The sequence below is a fragment of the Pteropus vampyrus genome, unplaced genomic scaffold (assembly GCF_000151845.1).
Source record: "Pteropus vampyrus isolate Shadow unplaced genomic scaffold, Pvam_2.0 Scaffold42, whole genome shotgun sequence".
NCBI lineage: Eukaryota > Metazoa > Chordata > Mammalia > Chiroptera > Pteropodidae > Pteropus > Pteropus vampyrus.
In genome coordinates, this window is record NW_011888823.1 from 6233410 (window position 1) to 6241354 (window position 7945).

At 35.1% G+C, this 7945-nt stretch overlaps 1 pseudogene; it reads right to left on the reverse strand.

The window, feature by feature from the left end:
• Positions 1 to 445: 445 nt before the first annotated feature.
• LOC105291124 lies at positions 446 to 1045 on the reverse strand (annotated as a pseudogene).
• Between the last annotated feature and the right edge of the window lie 6900 nt (positions 1046 to 7945).

The window sequence follows — 7945 nt, forward strand, 5'->3', positions numbered from 1 at the left end:
TTCCACTTCCCAGCTACTTTTTCATAAAAAGTTACTGGTATGTATAAATGACTCAGGCACACTTGTCTCACAAATATTCAAATTTATGCTCCTGCAAGATTAGATACTTTCAGAATATCCCCTCAAATTCTTCATCTGATGATGGATATTGCCTGTCACTGGTACTATATTCTTCTTGCCTGAAACAGTCTAGCTATTTCTTCAAAAATCAGATTCAAGTTGCTTCTCCCATGAAGTCTTACTAGAATAAACTCCTGTTCTGTTCTTCCGTTATTGTTCTTTGCACACTGGAATTTACATAACTGTTTACTTGTCAAATAGCTGGAAAGGTTAATCAGTTTAAGAAAAAAGTCCCAAGTCAATACACAACTTTTATTGCAACTTTAAAATATCACAGGTAAGTCTGAGGACATCTTGGTGTTTCTGTAGCTGGACAACTTTGACTTTATTCATCATCAGCCTGCTGAACTGTTCCTTTTTCGGAAACATAGATACCATCCAAAAATTTTCTGATAATCACCTTGTTTTTAACTATTGTGGCTTGTTGAATCAAAGCAGCTGAATTTGATATAAATTCAATGTCTTTTCCTTCAAGAATTAACTCATCTTTCTGGGCTTTAGATACTGAGCAAGCAACACCTGAGCTCATCCGATCCTTGAGGATGTATTTTTCACCCAAGAAATTTCGAATTTCAGTAAGAGCACCATTCTCCCAAAGTGAGCGTACACAGACTTCATCTTGTAAGGGAAGCCCAGAGTAACCCCCCAATCATGTTCTGTACATGACTGCAGATAGTACAAACGGTCTGACCAGAATCCTAAATTACGAAGGGAATTTGTTCCTTTTTACTTCTCTACCATTTGTCGACCCAGAGTCTTTCTTTCTTTCTTTTTTTTTTCCAAGGAGACTGAGCTCTACATTGATGTGATTGAAGTTCCTCAGCAGAGTGCCTCTGGGGCCCCTCACAATAACCAAGAGTCCCTTCAGAGTGATATCCACATTTTCTGGAATGCTCGACAGTCTGATTGCTGAGAATGGTCTCATCCTTGTAGTAAATGCAGCAAAGAGCCCTTGCTTTCAATTTTTCCAAAAATTAAATTTCTTGCATAAGGTTGCTTTTTGATCATTATATGCTTGTATTTTCAGAATACAACAGAAATATTAATTATTTAAATGTTTAAACCTCCTTTTATACATACAAATATAAATGCTCAATATCTAATACTTACCATTAGATTAAAAAAATGTTTCTAACTTTTATTATACATCATGGGAAATTATTATTTACTATTTCCTTAGATATCTTAGTCACTGATACTCATCTTTGTTTTTTAAATTTGATTTTGAAATTTTTTAAATTTGATTTTGAAATTATTTAAATTTCACTTAAAATTTACAAGAATAGTACAATGAACTCTGTATACCTTTTACCTAGATTCACTATTTGTTAACATTTTTGCAACACTCATTTTATTATGTCCTAGTGCACTCAGGCACATTTTCTCTCCCTGTGTGTGTGTGTACACACACATAAATGTATATGTGTATGTATATGGGTAGCTAGATAGCTAGATGATAGAGAGATTTAAATGTAAACATATTTTTTCTCATGAACTATTTGAGAGTGGGTTGCAAGCATCATACTCCTTTACCCATACATACCCCGGTGTGCATTTTGAAAGAATAAGGACTTTCCCTTACATAACCATAGTACAATGACCACGCTCAGGAAATTTAACACAAATCCAATATTATGATCTAATCTAAAAAACATTTTTAAATGTTGCAATTTCACTAATTGTCTTAATAATGTTTTTTACATATTTTCTCTGAGTCCAGGACCCATCCAGGAACATTACATTCAGTTGTCATATAATTGTAGTCTCCTTCATTGGAACAGTATCTTAGCCTTTCTTTTTCTAAAATGACATTAATATATTTTTAAATCTTTTTTGTGTGTGTGTGAGAAAATTTAAGTTCTACTCTGTTAGGAAATTTCAATCATACAATACAGTGTTATTAATTATAGCCACTATATTAAACATTAGAGACTCAGACCTTATTCATCTTACAGCTAAATGTTTATAGTCTTTTACAAAACTCTTTCCCTATTTTCCCCACCCTCTAGCCCCTGGCAACCACCAATCTGCTCTGTTTCTAGGAGTTCAATTTTTCTAGGTTCCACATATAATGAGATCATGTAGTATTTTTCTTTTCCTGTCTGGCTTATTTTACTTAGCATAATGTCCTCAAGTTCTATCCACGTTGTTACAAACAGTAGAATTTTGTTTTTTTTCTTGGCTGAGTAATGTTCTATCCTAGATTTTTATCTGCTCATCCATTCATGGATGCTTGGGTTGTTTTCATACCGTGGCTACTGTCAGTAAGTCTTCAATGAACCTGGGAGTTCAGATATCTCTTTGAGATCCTATATTCATTTTCTTTGGTTTATACACAGATGTGGGAATACGGTACTGGGAATTTGCTGGACCATATGGTAGTTCTGTATTTATCTTTTTGAGGAAACTTCACAGTTTTCCATAGTGTCTTCACCAATTTACATTCCCACCAACAGTACACATAAAATGACATGAATATTTTTGAAGAACCCTGATTAGTTATTTTGTTGAATGTTCTTCAGTTTCGATTAGTTTGATATTTCTTTGTAATTATATTTAGGTTTTGCATTTTGGGGGAAAAATACTGTCAAAGGGAAATTGTGGTCTTCTCAGGACACATATCTTTTCATATTAAGATATCTCTTTGTAATTTCTATTACTTTGTGATTTATAAATAATTTATAAGGAAATATTTGAGATTATATAAATACCCTGCTCCTCCTGAAAATTTCATCCACTAGTCTTAGCATCCATTGATGATTCTTGCCTGAATCAACTAATTAATTTATTAATTACTAATCAATTGTTTAAAAAGTGATTTTCTGTATCCTTTATTCATTTTACATTATAATGTAAAGAAGAGCTTTCCTTTATCCCTTATTCATTCATCTATATATATCAGCATGTATTCTTGGATTCTTATTTTAATTATTTGAGTGATATGTTGTTACTTTCGTTATTTAATTTGAGGCACAAAATGTCCCAGATTTGGTCATTGGGAGCTCCTTTGGAACTTTTTTTTATATTCTCATTTTCTTTTGTTTAGTGATACATAGATCCATAAGAGTTTTATTTGCTTATACTATTTACTATCTGAATCACAAAGGTACCACCTTAATGAATTCATCAAATAATAGCATTAGGTAAAAGTATAACTTCCAAAAAATTAAAAACATGATTCATACATAGCCATAGTAAGTGTGTATTAAATAATTATTTTATTCCTTAATAAAGGGACCAATAATATGATAAATTTGATTAAAGAGAATTTGAGAGTCTTGGTATGTATAGTCAATGAAACATAGAATGCTAAAATAAGATTGTACAGTTGGATATCAAACTGCTTAATGTGCTACATAGCAATAAAACTGTAATCATTTGTATTCTCTTTTATATGAACAGACATCTGCAAATTAACATTTAATTTCACAGAGACCAGGCACTTACAAATATAAAATAATACTAAGTCAAAAAAAGGTACATTCTCTTAGAAATTTAAATAATCCTTGGGAGGGTCTGTTACACAATGCTTCATATTATATTGTAAGAACAAGCACTATCCTTTGCCTTATTTCCAAATTTTGGAAAATTTTTCTTATTGCTTCGAAGTTATATTTCTCTTAAAATGGCATCATATCTTTTGTGTTCTATTCTTGTATTTCAATAGAAAATCTAAAATTTTCATTGATGTCTTTTGTGGATCTTTTTAAATCTCTCTTACTGCAATTTAAGCCATTTCACCTGTGAAGTTAGAATTTGTCTGCTGTAATAATCCAGCCTGAATGTGAAGACTCAGTAGAATCTTGTTCTCCTCTTCTTTGAAATACTTAATTTTTACATGTTTCCTATTATTTTCTGTCTTCTTATCTTTGTGTGTTTTGTTCTTTTTCCAGAAACTTTTTGATTTTTTCACAGTTCTTAAAACTGCAGAGTCCCAAACATGATACTGTATTCTTTTGAATTTAACAAATACCAAGAACATCTATGATATTTCAGTATACCCTTATCTGTTGTACAGAATAACACTGTAGACTTATTTTTTAACCAATAAATTAAAACACGATATGTTATAAATCTTTTTCTCTTTATTGTTATAAATATGTTTATGTTGTTTACTCATTAAAACACTCATACATTCATTAAAAACTTTATTGTAGTAAAAAATACATTAACATAAGATTTACTATCTTAACCATTTCTAAGTGTACAGTTCAGTAATGTTAAATGTATTTAGATTCTTGTGCAACCTTCTCCAGAACTTTTTCATCTTGCAAAATCGAAACCCTATACTCCTTAAACAATAACTCCCCATTTCTCTCCTCCCCATCTTCTGGCAACCATTATTCTACTTTTTGTTTCTATATTGGACTACTCCAGATACTTTATATAAGCAGAATCATACAATATTTGCCTTTTGAGAACTGGCTTATTTCACTGAGCATAATGTCCTCAAGATTTATCCACATCATAACGTGTCAGAATTTTCTTTCTTTTTAAGGCTTAATAATATTTCATTGTATGTATATGCCACATTTTTTTTATCCATTCATCTGTCAATGGACATGGGTTGTTGCTTCCATCTCTTGTCTATTGTAAATAATGCTATGAACATGGTTATGCAAATACTTCTTCAAGATTCTGCTTTCAATTATTATTTTTTTATTATTTTATATTAGTTTCAGGTGAATAGCATAGTGGTTAGACATTTATATAATTTACAAAGTAATCCCCTGATAAGTCTGATACCCACCTGGCAGTTATTATGATATTATTAATTATAGTACCTATGCTGTACTTTACAAGCCAATGACTATTTTGTAATTACCAATTTGTACTTCACCTTTTTCACCTTGCACCCCAACCCTCTTCCCATTTGGCAATGATCAGTTTGTTCTCTGTATCTATGAGTCTGTTTCTGTTTTGTTTGTTCATTTGTTTTGTTCTTTAGATTCCACATATAAGTCATATCATATGATATTTGTCTTTTTTTGTCTGACTCATTTCATTTAGCATAGTACCCTCTAGGTCCATCCATGTTGTTGCAAATTGTAAAATTTCATTCTTTTTTATGGCTGAGTAATAATTCATTGTATATAGGTACCACTTCTTCTTTATCCAGTTGTCTATTGATAGGCACTTAAGTTGCTTCCATATTTAGGCTATTGTAAATAGTGCTGCAGTTAACATAGAGGTGCATATATCTTTTCAAATTAGTGTTTTAGATTTCTTCAAAAAAATATCCAGGAGTGGAATTGCTGGTTCATAAGGTAGTTTTGCTTTTAATTTTGAGGAAATTCCACATTGTTTTCCATTGTGGCTGCACCAATTTGCAATTCCACCAACAGAGCTCAAGGGGTCCCTTTTCTCCACATCTTCGCCAACACTTGTTCTTTGATTTATTGATGATAACCATTCTGACAGGCATGAGGTGATATCTCAGTGTGGTTTTAATTTGCATTTCTTTGATGATTAGTAACATAGAGCATCTTTTCCTAGGTCTATTGGCCATCTGTATACCCTCTTTGGAGAAATGTGTATTCAGGTCCTCTGTCCATTTTTTAATTAGACCTTCTTCTTTTGTGTGTATGTGTGTGTGTGTGTGTTGTATTGTTTTCTAGACTCCATTTCATTTGTTTTTTTCTCTGATCTTTATTATTTCCTTTCTTTTACTCACTTTAGGCTTTGCTGTTCTTTTTTTTTGTTGGTGTTCCTTTAAGTATAAGGTTGGGTTGTTCAAGATTTCTCTTGTTTCTTGAGATAGGTCTGTATTGCTATAAATTTCCCTCTTAGGAATGCTTTCACTGTGTCTCATAGATTTTAGGTCATTGTGTTTTCATTTTCATTTGTCTCAAGGTATCTTTTGATTTCTTCTTTGATCTCATCGTTAACCCATTCATTGTTTAGCAGCATGTTATTCAGCCTCCATGTGTCTGTGCGTTTTTCCTTTTTTTGTAATTGATTTTTAGTTTCACATTATTGTGGTCAGAGAAGACACTTGATATGATTTCAATATTTTTAAATTTGTTAAGACTTGTTTTATGGCCTAACATGTGGTCTAGATTGAAACATGTTTCATGTGAGTTTGAAAAAAATGTATATTCCGCTGCTTTGGGGTCAAATTCTCTAAAAATATCTATTAAATCCATCTGGTCTAGTGTGTCATTTAAGACCACTAGCGCCTTGTTAATTTTCTGTCTGGACGATCTGTCCTTTGGTGTTAATGGGTGTTAAGGTACTCTACTATGACTGTATTTCTGTCAATGCAAATGTTGTTATGTTTGATGTGATCCCAGAGATCCTTTAAACTATCCTCATTTTTTAAAAATATTTTTTTCTCTTTGCTATTCTGATTGGGTGTTTTCTGCTCTCTTGTATTCCAAACCACTGAATTGATCCTCTGCTTCATCCAATCTACTGTTGATTCCTTCTAGTGTATTCTTCATTTCAGTTATTATATTCTTCATTTCTGTCTGGTTCTTTTTCTCTGTTTTCTATGTACTTTTTTATGCTACCTCTCTCTTCGTGAAGTTCTCACTAAGTTCCTTAAGCTTCCTTATAACCAGTTTTGAACTCTGTATCTGGTAGGTTGCTTGCCTTCATTTCATTTAGTTCTTTTTCTGGAGTTTTCTCCTGTTCTTTTATTTATGACATGTTTCTTTGTTTCCTCATTTTGCCTGTCTCTCTGTGTTAGGTAGATCTTCTATACCTCCCAGTCTTGGTCAGGTGGCCTTATATAGTAGGTATCCTACTATATTGGCCTTATATAGTAGGTATCCTACTATATTGTGGCCCAGTGGCGCAGTCTTCCTGATCACCTGTGCTGAGCGCTCCAGGAGAGTCCCTTATGTGGATTGTATGTGCCCTCCTGTTGTAGTTGAGCCTTGATTGCTGTTCCCATGTAAGTGAGTAGGATTGACCCTCAGGTTGACTGGCTGTGAGGAATCGCCATGGCCACTGCTTACAAGCTACTGTTTGGGGGCTTTCCCCACAGAGCATGATTTGCCACTTCAGGCTCTGGTGCTGTCAAGAGTACCCTGGGAGTGTGCTGCTTATGGAGTTAATCAGATGGTGCCCTGTTATGGTCTGAAACCAGCTTCTGGTGTGTTGGGTCTGGTATTCTTGGGAAGGGCTCCCATACAGGCCAAAGACAGCCACTGCCTGTGACTTGCCAGGCCTGCCACTGCCTGCCAGCTGCCCATAAGGCTCAGCTGCTGAGCCTTAGGCAGTAAGCAAGTTGGGTGAGGAGGGGTCCCAGAGAGTCAACAGTGTGGGGTGACTGGTGTGACCAGGTTAATGCAGATTCAACTTGGCATCAGTGCTAAGCCTGGAGCCACTCAGCAGGACCAGTCGCTGCTTACCTGGGGCCTATGGACATCTGAGAGTTGTCCAAGAAAGACACTTGGACCAGGTCTGGCTGCCCACCTCTGAAAGTGCCTTTGGTAATATGAGAGCCAGGGTGGTTGCTTGCTGCTGAAAGAGCCTCCTGTGGTGTGAGAGTTGAGCGGGGTGGGCTCCCAGGGAGTCACCAGATTGGAGCGAGTGAATTTCACCAGGCCAATGCAGATTCAGATTTGGCCTTGTTGGGGGAGGGCTCAACATAGGAAAGATGGCGTCTGCCTGTAGGCTGCATGAGAGGAGGGCTCAACACAGGGACCATGTGGCTGTCCCTCCTGCCCTCACCTCAAAGCCACACAACTCAGTCTCTCTGCATATGTCTCTGGCACCTCCGAAGCCACAGTCCCTCCACTGGAGCCCAAGGTGAGTGCCCCTAAGCAGGAGAGTTTGTGTGTGGGCCCTTTAAGAGGACACCTGTGTTTCCAGCCCC